Here is an 18553-nt window from a genome sequence, read left to right on the forward strand (position 1 = left end):
CTTCCCTCCAGGTCTTTATCCCATGGTACTCTACAAAGCACATCCCTGAAGAGGCCCAAGTCTGCTCTCCTGAAGACCAGGGTAGCAAGTTTGCTGTGTGCACTCCTCACTGCCCTAAGGACCTTGAACTCCACTGTTTTGTGGTCACTGAAGCCGAGGCTGCCCTCAAGCATCACATTCTCTGCCAGCCCCTCCTTGTTGGTGAAGACAGAGTCCAGCATAGCCCCTCTCCTCATTGGTTCATCTATCATTTGGAGGTGGAAGTTACCATCAGTGCATTCCAGGAACCTCCTGGATTGCTTGTGCCCTGCTGTCTTGTCTCTCCAACAGATACCGGGGGGGTGGTTGAAGTTTCCTATGAGGCTGCACCTATCTGTATATAGGGGGCCTCATCAACTAGCTCTTCTTGGTTCAGTGGCCTGTAGCAGACCACTGTAATGTCACCTGTTCCTGCCCTTTTTTTAATCCTGACCCATAAGCTCTCAGTTGAATCCTCATCCAACCCCAGGCAGACCTCTGCACACGCCAGCTGATAGTTGACATAGAGAGTGATACCCCCTCCTTGTCTCCCCTGCCTGTCCTTCCTGAAGGGCCTATATACTTTGATTCCAACACTCCAGTCATAGGAGCTGTCCCACCATGTCTCCATGTTGCCAATAAGACATAGCCATGCGGGTGTGCGCGCGTCTCTAATTTCTCTTGTTTATTCCGCATGCTGTATGTGTTTGCATAGAGGCATTTCAGTTGAGTCCCTGATGAAGCTGGATTACTTAGGAAAGATATTGAACAGTATCAGTCCCAATATGGACCCCTGAGGGGGGTCACTGGATAATGATCTGCATTTCAACATGATCTTAAGGTCCTTTCCAACCCTAATTATTCTATGATTCTATGATTCTGTGAGCTGTTGACTGCAACTCTCGTGATATGGCCATCCAGCCAATTACTTATCTATTGAATAGTCCATCTCTCAGATCCCTATCTCTGCAGTGTAGAGAGACAGGGATGTCATGTGAGGTTGTGTTAAAGACCTTATAGAAATCAAGGTAGATGACATCATCTTATTTTCCGTTATCCACCAATGCAGTAAGTGTAGAATAATACATGTAATAAACCTGTCATGTTTTGATAGTTAACTTTATTTGATCCCTTCAAGTCAAGTGGCATACATGGGATGTAAACAGACTGCTGAGATTACTATTATTCTAAAAATATTTTTTTAAATGTTGGTAACAGATACCAAAAGTATTTTTAATATATTGGAATAGGAATATATGTTTTCTTCAACTTACACTTACTCAGCTGTAAATGAGCTAGTTATTTAACAGACTCAAACTGGGTAAAGTAAAACGAAGAACTCTCAGATCCTTTTGCTGCAGTTGTGGAAGAGGCTGTTGCTATCAAATGCTTATTTCTCATTTCAGGAAGCTTTTTTTTTTACATTAAATAACTAAAATATAACTCCCACCACTAGCACCCTTTGTTACTCACCTTAGATTCCTTTAGGGGTGTTTGCATGCAAAAGGAAGTAGCAGGTTCCTGCTTCCAAACAGAAAAAAGATCGTTATGTAGTCTTAGAAGCCTCTACTAATATTTTAATTTTGCTTTTCAGTTATAATCAATATTACCTGTTTTGCCATTGCTAGCATTGGGAGAAAAGCCCTAAGAGGCTGATGTGCAGGCAGAATGAGAATAGCATGACTATTTTTATGTTTCTGACATCAGTGTCCTGGTTTATCTAACGTTGTATGACACAGTGACTAAATGTTCCATACTGTTCCATCCTCAGCGAGCCACATACCTTTTTCTAATATATTGCCCCTTGTTTCCAAAGTTGTAGAAACTTTAAAAATATAATTTGATAATTTGGGGTGTTCTGTTACTGTCTGGAAAACCAGTAGTCTCTTTACTTTTCATAAACAATATTCCTACATTACGATAGTGTATGTTCTTGACTAGATACCTTGGGTCAGTAAGAGATAATTTATCAGCTCCCTACTTCAAATATGGCATTTTAAAAACTATCATGAAGCTTTGTTATGACAGGACATCTCTGCACTCTTTTATACTTATTTAGATGGGTATATTTAGTTACCATCAAGATTCCTCTTCTGTCCTGTTTTCATTGTATTTACTGTTTTCATTCTATTTTCTGTTTTGAAAAGCAATACATTTTCACTGGGAAGAGTAGAGGCTGCTCCTCCTACCAGATCCTCATTTTTCCACATCTCCTTTTACTCAGTATTTTACCACCTTCATGGCCCATCTGTCACATTCCCACATCTGTACCTGTTCTGTACAGGGGTTTACTGGGTTCCTTTATGTTTCAAGAAAACAGGCTTTGGAAAAGTCTGTTTCCTTCCAGAAGCAGTTGCCCAAACCAGCCTTGTGCTAGGGCTCTTGTATGAGAACTGACAGAACTGACAGCTGCTTGTAAGGAAAAAAAAAAAAAAAAAGAAAAAGAGGAAAAAGTGAACTATGCCAAAAATTTCACTTTCCACATGGAGTAAAATGCCTGTTTTACATGAAGTATTGCTTTTAACTATTCCTTGTTCAACCAGCCCCTTGGTCTTTTAATAATGTAGAGATTTGGATTACATCCCCTTGATGAGTATTGACTGAGCCTGTTGTGTCCTTTCCCAGGCGGCATGTGTGAAAGTAGTGTTAGCTAAATGTTCTAGTAAGGTGCTAGAGAAAGGGAGCCCCGGGTCCCTTCCAAATGCCTGGCCACCGTGATTATTAACTCTTTCTCTGTTTCAACAGGCAACTGGTATATGGGAAGTTAACTTCCCGAGCGCAGCTGCATACTGCAGGAAGAGCCTGGAGCTTCCCAAGCATTTGAGCAGTTGCTGCTTTACAGCTGCTATTCAGACACAGAAATAAGAGAGTGTATGCTGCAGCTTTCCTTCTCCCAGTCAAGGTATAAACAGACCTTTTAAGAATTACAAATGCAGCCCTCAAATTTAATCAGTCTCACACTGTTTATGTTGAGCTTCAGATCATGGTCTCCCTTCTATGTTTACGTTGATTAATGGTTGATACTGTGCTGTGGACCTCTCTCTGGCTTTGACTAAATGCACAGAGACAGCCAGCTCCAGCCAGCCTGTGCTTCCTGCAGCTGAGCAAGGAGGAAGAGAACAGAGCCTTAACCCTGCTTTCCACACGTTCTCCCCACCTCTCAGTCCTTGGAGTGGCCGGTGCCCACCGGAGTGACTCAGAGCAGGCGCACCTACTGGTGCAGTTGCCAAAGAGCTGTCCTGGCAGCCCGCACTCGGGAGCACCTCGTTTTGCTCCTCCCTTGGTGCTGGGGTCACCGGAGGCACAGCGTCTCCTGGGGTGGCTCTTCCTCAGCTGGGATTTCCCTCTAGACGGGGGATCTTCTGCTTGGACACCAATTTGTTGGCCTCGCCTCTCGCACTAGAGGCGATGTTCAGGGTATGTGGTAGTGGTCTCTGCCTCATGGCTTTTACACATTTGAAGATGCAGCAGTGCTCCAGGCATATCTGTGGTGTGGTAATGGGGCTGTGTGCCTCAGTCATTTCCAATACAGTCTCTGTGGAGAGGGGCTGGAGGGAGAGGGGACAGGAGCACAGTGGGTGGAGCAGGAATGTCAGAGTGAAAGAAGCAAGCTCATTCCACTCAGGTCTTCCGTGATGGCAAAAGGGCGGTCCCAGGCTGCAAGTTGTAAAACCGTCTGATCCATCACTGACTAATGTTACATGAATTTCAGAATGTGTGGCAAAACATAATATATGGCTTATAAGCGGTTTAAAGGTGGTTGTGGGGTGGGGGGGATTATGATACTTCTGAATAGGTGAGGGGCTTTGTATATTGCATGTATTTTCCCATGGAATTTGCAGACTTGCCACGAAGTGTATTTAGGCACTTCCCAGGTTCTTGGTGATGTGGTATTGCTCACATTTACACCTCCCCTGTTTTTCATGGCACTTGTGTTATTCTAAGAGGTCCTACAGTTGAGAGCACATGGGGATTGGAATGTTTTGACTCCCACATCTTCTGTAGGAAGCAAATTGTTTTATTCCAGGGCGTTGCATTGAGTAGGCACCAGTGAAAGATCCAGGAATGACGGAAGAAGAAAAGAGAGGCTGGTGCCAGGTGTCTGCAGCAAATTGGTTGGGATAATCAGCTAGAGGGCACCAATGAATATTTCTTCTTCAGGCTGTTAAATTAGGCCATGTGGACTGCCAGCGTATATAGATACATGAGAGAAATGTGAGGGCTTTGCAAAACAGTTGTTCTAAAAATAATTTTGGTGTTATTTTTGATAATGTTATCACAGATGAAGAAAATGAGGTAGATATTTGTAGTCTGGGACATTTCTTTCTCCTGCTTTACAGGGTAAACACTATAAATCCTTGAGTGTTTGTTTGGCTAGGTAATGCTTTCCAAAAGTATGTCAATGAAGTAGGCATTGGAATCATAAAATACTTTCCAATATTTAGATTTTAAATATGCACTAGAAAGTCATTAACTTTTAGACTCCTAAGCACCAAAATAGCTTCTGAAAAGGGGGATTGGAGGTTAAACTCAGTTAATTAAAAAACCCTAAGATTTTAGTATTACCAAAAATGCAGAGTCAGTGTTTTGCCATCAGCAGTTTTAGTTGTCTCACTTATAGCCTACTAAGTCTGGCTGCTGGGAGGGCATGCAAAGGCTCCTGAAACTGTTGAAGGAGGCAGTATAGCGAGATTACCCGCTCACTGGTTAGGGGATTTTGGTTTAAACTTCATATTAATGCCAAAAAAAAAAAATAAATGCAGTTGCACAGAATCATGGAGCAGTTTAGGCTAGAAGGTGTCTCTGTGGGCCATCTTTCTAGCCCCTGCTCAAAGCAGGTAGGTATATGGTACATAGTTTTGCATGTCATTGATAACTTGCTTTTACATAGTTTTGATTTATGTGAGAAACTATTCAGGGTTTTTTTTTAGTAGTGAAGAGGCAATTGCCAAGAGGGGTAAAAATGAAGCCAGAATTATTTTGCAAAGAAGTTTATCCAGACAGCGTTGAAGCATCACCGAAATATCCCACACCATTTCACATATATTTATAATTTTTTTTAGAACAAACATTTCTCTTGGGTGGCACCAAGGACTCAGTTTGAACATTTGTGAATCAATTTTGAATTGTTCCTTTCATTGCTGGCTAATAATCAGAAGGAATTGGTAAATAGTAAAAGCAAAGGCTATATATACAGCATTTTATAGCCAGTGGTTCTGTTTAGACTTAATCCCTATAATGCAGTATTAAAATTTACAAAACAGCTTGTAATTGCAGTAGCTTATTTAAACCAGCTATTTGTGGTTATGTCTGCTGAGGAACTTAAACTTCAACGTTCCCTAGCCGTCTAATAGCAGCAAATTGACTGCGGGTCTCTTGTAAGAATATCTAAATGTAGGCTGTTGAATAATCCCTTTGGGGGCCCTGTAACTATTTTTGTGCCTGGATATGCGTCATCAGTGGGTATTTTCTCTGGTGACTAGCTTACATCAGTAGGTCTCCTACCATACACTCTATCAGTGAGTGACTTATGATTGATGGGAGTCACGGCTGCTGTTTAGCTTTTATCTGTGACCTCAAATAATGGACAACAGGAATTTCCAGGCTGTTAAATTCCTTGAATGACTGAAGGCACGGGATGTTTCTGCTGATAAATGCAGGTAGTACAGAGATACTCAGTGTTCATCGGGGGCTGAGGCGGGGAGGAAGGAGAGGGGGGTTCCTCGGCTGCAAGGCGGTGAATCCGGCTCCGACGTGTAGCCGTACGGCACGCTTCCCGGCGTCTGGAGAAGCGGCTGCGCCGGAGCAATGCCGAGCGACCGTGATGCTCTGATGAACTCTCCCGAGCTCTCCAGCCGTACGTGTCTGCCGGTGGCAGTGAGTGGCTGATCTGTAAGGCAGTTTATCAGTCTGTGTTGTCCCAGGGAGGCGCAGTTTGCAGCTCTGAGGAGGGAAGTGCTGTGGAATTTTCAGCTGCAGCCTGGTTGTTTTTTTAACCCTTTTTTTTACTGCCGATAGTCAGTGAGTGGATCTGATGGGGTGCTTAACCCAGGTGCTATCTGGGCTAAATCTGAAGGTGCAGTAGGTTGCGAGGTTTTAAGGTTAAGTTGACCTGCCACAGTGACCCACTGAGCATGTGGTCATAGTTCATTGCCTGGTGTTCAGTACTTTGTAGTATGAAAATAAGTACTGCAGATACTAAGTTATCCCCTCTTTCTCCTTTAACTGTGTCTTTCTGTCAGAAGCTAACATGCGAAATGGGGCTTCAAGGCAGCTACGATATTTTTGTGAGTGCTACCTGTGATGAGCCCTACAGCGAGGCACTTTGTCATTTCTTGGTCTTCCCCCCCTATTCTTTCTATGTCTCCTGGGCTCAGTTGCTTTGGTACAGCTGTGATAGGAAACAGATCAGCTCTCTGTGAACTCAAACTTAAAGTCTCTTAAGCCCTTCTGGCAATCAGGGAGTGAAAATGACATGGATGCTCTCAGTGTGATTTGATTGATGATCAAAAAAAGTCCTTAATGCTGTTTATTGTGCGGCATTGTTTGGCTGAGGGAGGATAGCAGCTGGATCCAAATTCCTCCTCACCACTTCTTCCTCTTGGCAGGTGGCCCTCTGCATGGGCTCGGCTTGCAAATTCTCATGCGGGTCTTACTTATATGAGTGCCTACTATTGTTTTTCACTCAGGTGACAGCAGACTGGGTTTTGTGCAAGATTTTGAGACTTGAAAACTTTCAGAGGGAGAACAGGAGCTTCGTTTTAACTTGCCTGTGTTTCTCCTCCTCCGCATGTACTAGCCCAGAGGTCGCAGTTAATGAATGAAACCAGGCTTCCTGCAGGAGGCAGTTAACCCATCTCTGTGCGTTTGTTGACCCAGTGCTTACATAAAGCTGCCTTCAGTAGCAATGCATGTGCTGTCATAGTGCGGATGCCCTCGCTCTGAGCAGTGCAGGTTATGTATACCTTTACATTCCTTGCAGACAGGTGCCTGGTCCAACATGTGCACTGGGTCTGAAGCAAGTTTCCTCACCTGCTGTCTGGCTAGTTGAGTGCTGGTTAAGGATTGCATTCAATAGAAGTAGTTGGAAGAGAAGTGGCAATTAAAAATAGGCTTGGAATATCAAGGGAGAGGAGGGAATGAAAAGGGTTTTGTTGAACTCTGGTTTGCAAGTATACTCTGGCTTTGCTTCTATATTTTTATTTTAGTTTTCAGTCACTTCAGTAAGACTTTGCAATTCATCACAAACTGGTTATGTAATATAAAATCTATAAAAAGGTAAGCACAAAAAGCTTTATGAATCTAGAATAATCTGCATCAAGATTCAGTGAGTTTCAGGCTACTGTGCTTAGAAAATGTTAAACTTGCTAACTGGCTAATGTTGCTGTATATATTACTTGCTATAGGTTTCTAGGAATCATTATGCCCATTTTGGCTAACGTTGACCTCATTTGCCCCCAGTTTTAAGGGGATTGTGTTTCAGAGTATTGATAGTATTTTAGGGTAGCTTTCATTTACTGTTTTTGTGCGAGAGCACAGCATCACCAGCCTTCCAGAAAGACTATGTCGGGCTTTCAAAACATTTCAGAAAGGGTTGTCATTTGCTAGGAAAAAGTGTTGGCAAGTTGTCTGCTATTTCCTGATGCTTGGCACTGGGGCTGTCTGCGAGGGCGAGGGATAAAGTCCAAACTGACATGTGGCTGTGTGTGTAGGTACCTCCCTGTGTGCTGTGACAGAGGTGTCATGCTGGGGACAAACTAATTTAGGTGCTGACCCTGCAGTGAAGTCACGCCAGGTGGATGCCTGGGTCCATGTGCCTGTGCTCTATTCACTTCAGTGCCTAAGTGCAGGCACCAAGTTCTGCTTGCACAGCTTGCATTGAGGAATGATGACTGCTGTGGTTAAAGCGTTGTTTTTCCGGAATAGCCTTCGCCTGTTCGGTGGCCAGCGTTAAAATCTTGTCTGTCTCCCTGGACAATGGCTAACCAGGTATTTCATCTTGAAAGTTAAAATAATAAGATGCTGTGAGCAAGAGATGCTGCACATTCCCTGCAAGTCAAAGCATCTGCTGCTCATCTTGTAATATCTACACCAGCAAACCTCTCCCTCCTCCAGTGAAGTGTGTTGGTGTTTCAGTGTGCTACTAGTTCCCAGTGGGCACAGGACTGTAATTACCATGCTTGGGAGGCGGAAACGGAGACTGAATCTGACATGGGAATATCAGGGGCTTCATTCTGAAATTTTTTTAAGATTAAATACAGTTTATTTCTCTCCTGCCTGTTAAAGCTATTAGTGTGTGCTCTGTACGGCAGCTGTAGTGTCAGATATTTGTTGAGGGTCATAACAATGTTACTGGTATTTAACAGTTTTGTATCATTTTGTCGAAGTACTCTCAGTGCTTGAATTCTCTTGAAAAGAACGAGGTGGCCTGGGATGGGAAGAGCAGCAAAGGTAATGCGTAGCTCACCCTGCTCATGGACATCCCTTCTGAGAGCACCATTTTGTTTGAAGAGTGACTGTATGGAGCAGCCAGTGCTGCTCAGCCATTAACAAATCGTTAACACAACTAGAGATATATTGCTACCAGGAACTGTATAAAAGTTGTAAAAGTATTCTGAAATGTGAGGCAAAGGAGTGATTTCAGTACTTCAGGCCATATGGTATCTTTTCATTGTGTTAGTTCAAAATCATCGTATTATAGTCCTAAATAGTAGACCCCTGAAGGTGATCTTTGTGTTTCCATAAAATCCCATTGAAATTATTGTGCTAGTTCCTAGATACTAGGAAACTCCAATTTTGGTCAGACTGAGTGAGGAATGGCTTGGATAGTTTAATTGGTTTGTTTTGGGTTTTGTTTGTCCGGGTATTGTGAAGGAAATACGGGTTAGCCATTGCGTCATTTAGACATTATTTTGCTGCAGGGAAGAATAAGGAGTTACTCATAAGCGTTGTTGATGTTTGTAGTGAGTGGAGGAATCAAAAGCAAAGAGGAAGAAAAGCAATGCACTGAAATGGCATTTAGGGGTCTGGTTTACTGGTGTGCTTGGCAGTGTTAGGTTAACAGTTGGACGCAATGATCTTAAGGTCTTTTCCGACTTGAATGATTTTATGGCTATATGATTCTGTGAAATAGTAGAAGGAAAATACAGCATGAAAAAAAGTTGGAAAAGTGAAAAAAAAGATACTGGTATTTCAATTTTGTTGTATTTAATTTTTTTAAATCTAATTGATAAGATAAATGAAGAGCCTTCTACCCTTTTGATGCTAATGTGTGTAATAACGTGAATGAATGGGGTCAGATAACACTTCAGCTCATCCTGCACACTCTGGGCCTGATGACCTTGGTCCTGAAACCTTTGCTCATCAGCTCAGCCGTTCCTGTAAACAGTCGGTGACTTTCATGAGACTGTTGGGGGTCCAGGACCAGGCTGTCAGTAAGTTAATAGATTTGTAAATGTTACCCTGGCATGGGGCTAGTTTGAAAGGAATCCACCCATTTGTTTGCACATGGGGAAGAAGAGAGAAAGCATATATTGCAGGTGGAGCCGCTATACTTTAGCAGATACGAAGGAACCTTCTTTATGTCAGTAGACTGGCACCAACTCCTGTGCACTGTGGCAAAGTCTTTTCTTTGTCTCCTGTTTTGTTTCCAGTGTATACACAGTGAGGTAATTCCTGTAGGGATTTTTGCTCTTGGCAGTTTTTCTCTTCAGTGCCACAAAGTGAGCATTTTTCCTGCAGGACCTCAAACAGCTCAACAAGTGGTGTGCTGCCAGTGACTCAGTGCAGACTCCCTGTCCATCTGCTCACAGCCACGAGCGCTCCCTACCAGCCTCCTATTTTCAGATGCAAAGCTGTACGTGAATCCTGAGATAGGAGAGGGTAAAGGACAGGGTTATCCTGGGTAAGGATTCCATGAAAGAGGCCTTGTACCCCAAAGAGACAGTGAGGGAAGAAGGTCACTTCCAACTGAGGTTAAAACTTTCCGGAGTCAGATTCTGGCCCTTCACGGGGTGTTCAGGTTGACTTGGAAACTTTGCGTAAAGGAGGTGAGAAAGAAATGCCACAGGCTGGTATCCCCGGGAGCCTCGATAATGTCAGGACACCTGACAGTACAGCGGTACTTTAAAAATATCACTGTCATGAAGGATTTACATGATAGTGCAATAGCTAATAACATGAGTGCAGTACAAGGCACCAACTCAAGATTGATGAGTTTGCCAGGCATCTGGAGTTTCATGTTGTGACTTTGTCCCTCTTCAGGCAGGCCTTTAGCATTGAGGAGTTTTTCAGGAGCTCATCCAGCCTTTCTTTTTCTCAAGCACAATTGCCAGTTGCTACCCTGCTGGTTAGAAATAATAACAACTAAGTTGAAAAATTTGATGTCTTACCAGGTAGTCATTTTGATTTCACAAACTTATTCCATCATTCTCAAGGATGGACTCTGCCGCTTTCCTTCTTGTACACTTTTTTATACTTGTAGGCAGTGAAGTGAATGTACTTTTGGGGATTGCTTTGCATGCTGCCTATGACCGTCTTTATTTGGGGACAGAGGAGATATAAAGTCATTCTGTGAGGTTCTGACATCTGCTGTCCCTTGCGTGAGAGCTAGCATGTCAATCTGCAGTGTGAAACTCCTTCCCTCCTACTCCAGGGAATTGCATTTACGTATAAAATGGCCAGCAGGAATCCTAATCTGAAAGTCTGTAATTTGGGAATGAGAAAGAAATGAGGTTATGACAACTAGGAGACACAAAACTCTTTAAACCCCCTTTCCCTAATTGGCAGGGAGAGGTAATAGTAACCAAATTTTCTTAGTGTAACCGAATCATTGAGCATCACATTTAATAAAGAGAAGAGGAACCTTTGAGATTGCTTTGCTAGTACATCTCTATCCTCCATAAGGCTCAGGGCTATGTGCTGATGAAATATAGCATGTCTTTAAATGTGAATGGTGGTGATTTTTCACCCTTTGACTCTTTACCAGGAGCTCAGGTCTCATTCCACCACAAAGCTGCTGCTGGTTACAGAGGAAGCAAGGTTGCAAGTCAGAAGGTCAGTTGCTCTTTTTAGTTTAGCATTTTCTACCTTGTTTGCTATCAAATTAGATATCACAGTGTTGAAAGCATCAAAGCCAAGATCACCGAGAAGGGAATAGCAGTCTCAAAGAGGTGTAAATGAGTAAAATAGTGCAAATGAGCAAAAGGAGTATGAGGTTAACTGCCAGGAAGAAAAAGCCTTGTTCCAGTGAAGGTCTGTTCTCCTGATGGAAAACCAGAAGAGCTGCTGAGTTTGAGTGACTCAAGAGTGACCTGGGAAAAACACTGTAGAATACACTACATAGATTTTTCTTATTTGGGTATGAGATGATCTAATAGACTTTGGCCATTTCCTTTTAAATCTAATTTCTGGGATTCTGTGATCACTTTTTAAAAAGGTCATTTTTTTGCCTGAAATCTCCCTGAAATTTTTTGGCGCAGTTTACCGTAAAGGGAGGCATTTTGCAGAAATCCAACATGGTGGTATTTTGAAGACACTAAACATATTTTTCATGGCTATATCTTGCCCTTACCCCATTGTAAAATCCCCAGAATACTTGATGAGAGTTTTGCATTAAAATTGTATGGTATTTATATCCAGGTACTCTTCAGAGGCCTGAGTCATATCAGAGTAGCCAGAGAACCCAGCTCATTAAAGCTACAGTTTGGCTTCACAGGAAATAATAGTCATGCCTACCATACTGTAACTAAAATATTCAGACACATGAATCTTTTTCTTGGCTTCCTATAAAAATGTCATTTGTAGCTTTATTTTGTTTATTCTGGTTTGACTATAATATAAACAAGAGTTTATTAAAGCATTAGCTCTAAGTTGCAGTTCTTTCTTGAGAATGCAAAGGCTTACAAAAAATATTATTGAAACTGCAGGACAAAACCACATATTAAAAGAAAAATGAATAATGGGTCTGTTTTCATACGGATTTTTTAAGAAGTACAGCTTGTAGTTGAACTAAATGTGCTATTTCTTCCACTGCAGCCAGGAAGACCTCATAGACTTTTGACAGCGCCGCCAAAAAATTAATGCTTCAGTTGTTTAAAAGATACCAAAAGCTTGTTTGACAATTGTAATCTCTTCCAGGAATTCCCTTTCCCATTTTCCCTCCCTATAAAAACTGATAACATGATGCTTATATGGCAGAAACAGAAAATCAGAGGTATGACACAAAGCGTTGTGCATTCTTTCCAGCCTCACGAGATGAGGCACGACATCTCCACAGCAGGCTAGGAAATGTGAGCACTCCACTGTGTAAGCAGCGTTTGCTTCGAGGATTAGCTGTGTGCCAAGACAGTGCAGATTTAAATGTTTTCTGAGCCAGTTATGAGTTTTTACATAACATGGCAGCCAACAGGAGAGCTTTTGGAGGTGGCTGGGTAGGAATTTGAAGCATTGACCAAGAAAGACAAAAAGAAAGAAAGCAGAGAAATACACTGCATACGCCAGCATCAGTTGACACGGCAAAGCTGAAGGCAAGGATAAGCAGGACCAGCTGGGCTTCTCTTGGAATTTCTGCCCTCACTTTTACATGCAACAAGATGTCACAAACTGAAGTGAGATGCAGCTTGAACTTTTGTTCTGAAGTGTATCAAAAAGGCACTACTGAAACGTGAACTTAAAGGTCAGAGTAGTTCCCTTTTCTGTAACAAATTCTCAGGACAGTTGTTAATACTACTCTGTCTTGTAAGGCTGATCTTTAATAGTATTCACTCATACGTAATATGAAATATATAGTATTACTGTGGTTGTGGTGAGGAGCGGTTTGTTCTTCTCTAATGATAGAAAGGAGATTTTATGTTAGGAAGAGTGAGATAATTAAAGAGGTTGCCAGTAAAAAAGCCACTATGTTTGCAGAGGGTGCCCTTGTGATCAGCAAATGCCAATTAGAGAAATGTCACTTTATGTGTACGATGGGTTATTACTGGACAAACAGTTGTACAATTATGTGCTGGGTCAGAAGGGCAAGTTACTTTTGCCTCATAGCCATTATTTTAAAGCAAAAACAACTATCAGGCACACAAATATCAGGCATTGCAGAAGGGGAAAAGTAAAATAATGACTTTGAAAATGCAGGCTAAAGAGGAAAAAAAAAAAAAAAGTCGGTGTGACAAGCCTTGATGTTCCAGGATGTAATTTTTATCCTGTCTGCACTATATGGTTTAGAGTCATCATCTTTATCTAATGGAGAAGTGAACACTTCCTTCTGCCACTAAAATAAAGTTAATATGCTGTTATGTTGTTCTGATGCTTGGAAATGGGAAGGGAAGAAATATTTCTTTCAATTACCTTTTTTGATACTCAAGTGTTTTTAATCCACGAGCCTTTGTAAATGAGTTTGTATACTTCCTTCCGTTGTACTAGCAAGACCTGGTATCACCAGTACACCCTGCTCTCAGTTCTTATGTGGTTCTGTCTGACTTCAGTACATGGATTAAAGGGAAGTTCTGCGAGTGACTTGGTGCAGGAGATGGCCTTGGGTGTTTATTACGCGCACCTGTTTGTAGGTGTTCTACTTGGTATTTTGTTTTGCATGTTTTACCTGAAGCTTTGTTAGACTCAAGTCTAAAGAGGCAGAAGGCTCTGTAGATGCTGTGGCCATCTCGTGTATGTACAGGATAGGTGTGCTATATGTGGATTTGTGAGTTTTGCTCTGAGGCTGTCAGGTTTGTCTTCCTTTATGATGTGGTTGCCATCTGTGCTTTTGCTGGCTTTGTTCCGGGTCATAAGAAAGAGCACACTTCAGCAGAGCTTATGTTATCGTCGGTGGCCTGAACCTTTGTGCTCACTTGACCTCATACCTCTAGGAAGCTCAGCTGGCAAATGTAGCACAGACCTTTGCGGCAACACGCTCTGGGGTGCGTGGGTTGCCGTGTAGGTTGGCCTGCTTCCATATATGCTGAGGTATTTTCACTGACATGCTCTTTTCACAGGTTTGAAATTGCTGCGGCTTTAAAGTACCAGCTTTCCCTAAAGAGGAAGCACTGCGCTCGCCCAAGGACCTGCGCGAACCCAGTGTCTGCTGGGGCAGGATGGGGTGGCAGAAGTTAAACGGAGAGTGTTAGTTTGAAAAATCTTGTGAGGTCACCATTCTTTTAAATTGGTTTACACAGATGGCTGTCTGGTTTGTTGCTTTGTCCTTGCTTAATAGTAACTGTTTATGGAAAAATGAATTGCTGTGCAGAAGGAGGTCCAAAAGCTCATGCTGTTGTTTCCCTCGCTGAAGATCTTCATGTTATTATGGGCATGCAAAAATTTGGCCTGAAACTGAGATTAATTATGAAGCACACAGTGAATAATTAACTGTTTGACTTGTTCCTAAGCTGTGTAGTCACCGGGTTAGAAATGATTTCCCAAACTGCAGGAGATAAGAGAAGGTTATTCCTGGTTTCACAGTGTCTGTATTGTTAGGGCTTTGTGCTGTCTGTACTCTGACATCAGCTGATACCTATGCAAGCCAGGTCCAGCTTCTCATCCAAACCACTTCCTGGGGTTTTCTTGGGTAATGGCAGTGATTCAGAAAACACCGCAGTGTCTCAGGAAGCTGTTTCTTACATGTTGCACCCAGACTGTGTGACCGGAAAGAGATGAGATTGTTAAGAAAGTTTTGATCTTAAAAATACCCACTTTTTTTTTGTTTGTTCTGCATTCATATTTAGATGTGCATTGCTTGGCTTGTGTCCTACTGACCTGTTTGTTCGTAGACTCAATGTATGTATTGTGTAAGATGTAGGAACATGATGTGAGGCCCGAGCCTGAGGCCAGCCTTCAGGTAAAGATGCTGACTTTGCATCCACAATTGTTCCTACGTGACAAAAAAAAACCCCAAGAAATCGAATTTTTTTTTTTTTTTTTTTTAAGGAAATAAAATCTAAATCATGGTACTCTGCACTTTTGCAGGACTGTCTACTTAAGAAGCTGAGAGGGAGGTAGAAACTTTGATGAAGCCTCTGTTCTGTGAGGTGGGTATGTGTTTTTATTACTATTTTGAAAAAGCATAGAAAATTGAAACCATTTGCCCCATGTCCAGATTCAGAGCTACTTAGAGCCATGAATAGAGTCCAGAAGTTTTCTGCCACAGCACGTGTTCTGATCAATATGTACAAACGCCCTCCTCAGGAAGGAAGTGATGAGTTTTTGCATTCTGTTAGCATTTGAAGTGGCTCTTTTAATTTTCAGTTTCCGACTAATGGAATAAGTAAATCTCAGATACTTTTCCTCCACTGTCCTGCTCTTGTTGCATTGTAGGAAGAGATAAAAATCCATGAAAGACAGTCAGTGGAACTCCAACGTGTCTGCTGGATCCAGGCCAAACATAATCTGGGGTGCAGAAATGTTCGGTGTGTTTCTTGTGAGACCCCGCTTGGAGTACTGTGTGCAGTTCTAGTGTTCTCAACATAAGAAGGACCAGAGAAGGGCCATGAGGATGATCAGGGGACTGGAGCACCTCCCATATGAAGACAGGCTGAGAAAGTTGGGGCTGTTCAGCCTGGAGAAGAGAAGGCTGCGTGGAGACCTCATAGCAGCCTTCCAGTATCTGAAGGGGGGCTACAGGGATGCCGGGGCGGGACTCTTCATTAGGGACTGTAGTGACAGGACAAGGGGTAACGGGTTAAAACTTAAACAGGGGAAGTTCAGGTCAGATATAAGGAAGAAGTTCTTTACTGTGATGAAGTAAAGGTGATGATGGTGGTGAAGCACTGGAGCAGGTTGCCCAAAGGAGTGGTAAAAGCTTCATCCCTGGCAATGTTCATGTTGCTCTGAGCAACCTGGTCTAGTGGAAGATGTTCCCCTCATGGTAGGGGGGTTAAAACTAGATGATCTTAAGGTCCTTTTCAACCCAAACCATTCTATGATTCTGTGATTCTATTACTTATTTATTTTAGCATTTTGTCATGGTCAGATGCACCAAAAGTCTTTAATAAATCCCTTCCACACTAAGACTTGCCCCTCAGGTTCGCAGACCCATAAGGGCTGGATAATTTGAATAAGTCTGAGAAGTGAAACTGAACATTCATAGGTGCAGTGACTACAGGCAGCAAAACTAGTGAATCCTTCTCATTTTGATAGCTTTTGTCATTATGAGATATTGTCAGCTGCACTTGCCCTCTGCATGAGCAACTCGGACGTGGACCCTCAGAGCTTCTGTGCACTGGGCTGGTGGCCCACTCCTGCTTCTGGGGCACTTGTTTTGTCAGTGACCTGGAAAAACTCACTCCTGGGTTCTTGGTTATTTGCACCAGTTTCCCTTTTAGGTTTGGGAGGTAAACTCTGTGAGTGAGCTTCTGCCTCCTGCTTCATGACGTCAGGATCGTGGACTTGTGGCAAGGAATAAGTCAGGGTTGGAAGGTGTCTCTTTAAGGATTTGGGCTTTTCTTTAAACTGGTGTTTGCCTTTAAAAGCCTTTTTTGAATAAATTACTCTGACAGTAAGTACCAGAATAGATATTGATAAAATATGAATTTATGCATGCCAGCATTTATCTCTTTTGTGTCTATTCACAAATACATACTGAAAATTGACTCTAGCTCCATATGGCTCCCAATCTCTTCCCTCCCCCGGCTGTCAGCTTCCCCTTACCTGGATGAATAAAAGGGAGCAGAATGCTGGCCCAGGTGGGTGTACCAGAAAAGTTATATTCCAAATGTTTTTCTGTGGGACATCGCTGTGGCTCTCAAGTGCCTGTCCTTTCACGTGGAAAACACATTAACAATACAATGCATTTTGGTGTCAATCTTAACTTCACACTCTGAAAAAGGAATGAAAATACTCAGAGGGTGAGTGCCGATTGCACCTATGTGCAGATTTACTTTCTGGCTGACAGAGCCTGTGCAAAAGTTTTTTGTTGCTTTAGCAGCTTTTCAGTACACATTGTAGCTATTCATTAAAATAACTTACTTTGATTTTTTTAATGTCAAGCACTGGAACAGTCTGCGCAGGAAAGTGGTTGAGTCACCACCCCGGCGGTATTTGAAAGAAGTGTAGATATGGCACTTAGGGGCATGGATTTTGAAGTGCTGGGTTAATGATTGGACTTTACAACCTTAAGGGTCTTTTCCAACCTAAAAGATTCTGTGATTAATCTGAAATTCAGACTTCGTTGGATTAGACACGACAGGCCTACTTTTAATTGGGGTGTTAGAAAGTTGAGATACCTTCACCCCAACACCTTCCATTTTCTGAACAAGAACACCATTTGTTTTGCTCAGTTCTGAAGCATTTAAGTTCAAAGCCTATGGTGAGATTGGTAATACATCATTTGATTAAAATTATGCGCATCCATTGCTGTAGAGTAAGATATGGTAAGATCTTTGGGAGGAAATCGCACATTTCTTCTGCCTTAATGCACCCAGAGGAAGGTGCAGGTTTCCCATGTCACTGCAAGGTGCGTGGTGGGACGGCACAGGTTTGCTGCCTCACTCCCTGCTCTGCACTGCTGGAAAACCCACCCCAGTCACTTCAGCGCTTTGTTGGGAACAGATTTCTCAGAGTCTCCAAAATGGGAAAGTTAATGAGCCAGTATTAGGTTGTTGCCATAAATCAGTGATTCCATTATTACACCATCACCTCTGCTTCTGGGGCCACGTGGGTGGGCAGCTGTGTGGTTATCTTCTGTTGCTGATGCTCTAGTCAGCTGGTAAGGGAGCTGAAATGGTAACAGATGATTTGGAGGTTTCTTTGGGGAACCCTTTGATTCCTTTCTGCCGTGGCTTGGGAATCATAGAATCATAGAACAGTTAGAGTTGGAAAGGACCTTAAGATCATCTAGTTCTAACCCCCCTCCCATGGGCAAGGGCACCTTCCACTAGACCAGGTTGATCAAGGTCCTGTCCACCCTGCCCTTGAACATTGTCAGGGATGTAGCATTCACAGCTTTCTTGGGCAGCCTGTGCCAGTGTCTTACCACTCTCACAGTAAACAATTTCTTCCTTATATCTAGCCTAAATCTCCTCTGTTGAAGTTTGAACCCGTTGCCTCTTGTCCTATCACTACAGTCCCTGAAGAGTTGTCCCTCTCCAGCATCCTTGTAGGCCCCCTTCATATAGTAGAAGGCTGCTATGAGAAACCAAACATGAGGCCACAGCTTTCTGCTTAATGCTGGAGCATTAAGATCTGTTGTGAAATTCAGAGCAGTTAGGTCGAGTTTTAAAGATACCTAAGGAGCTAAACAGAGAGAGCAACAGCTAAGGAGGAATAGAAGACCAAACTGGTTGGAAGAACATTTAAATGGCAGAAGGTTCCGAAATACTTTACCTCTGCTCTAAACTGGGACAAACCTTTGGCAACTGTTATAAAGTAAGATGTCTTACTTCAGAACATTTTAAATGTTACTTCAGTTTTATTTTGTATAAAGATACTTCGATGGCATGAAGGCATTTCAACTCATCATCTAGCAAGACGTGTCTTGTTAAATGATAATTTGCTGGGTAGCACAACAGTACTGTTAAGCTGTTAGTATTAACGTAGCTTGCTGTATCACAGG

At 42.6% G+C, this 18553-nt stretch overlaps 1 protein-coding gene across 5 annotated transcripts in view; it reads left to right on the plus strand.

The window, feature by feature from the left end:
• HIVEP2 (HIVEP zinc finger 2) overlaps positions 1-18553 on the plus strand; it is a 104703-nt gene that overhangs the window by 12811 nt on the left and 73339 nt on the right. For 3 of the 5 annotated variants that reach the window (XM_061471688.1, XM_061471687.1, XM_061471683.1), the window contains exon 2: positions 14971-15032. The gene's annotated coding sequence lies outside the window, so the exon portion shown is untranslated. Of the gene's footprint in view, positions 1-14970; positions 15037-18553 lie in introns of those variants that run through there. The other 2 variants (XM_061471684.1, XM_061471685.1) reach the window with 2 other exon arrangements.

Source organism: Pezoporus flaviventris, unplaced genomic scaffold, assembly GCF_033815535.1.
Source record: "Pezoporus flaviventris isolate CSIRO_AGI_PZ_B2104156 unplaced genomic scaffold, CSIRO_AGI_Pfla_v1 ptg000066l, whole genome shotgun sequence".
NCBI lineage: Eukaryota > Metazoa > Chordata > Aves > Psittaciformes > Psittacidae > Pezoporus > Pezoporus flaviventris.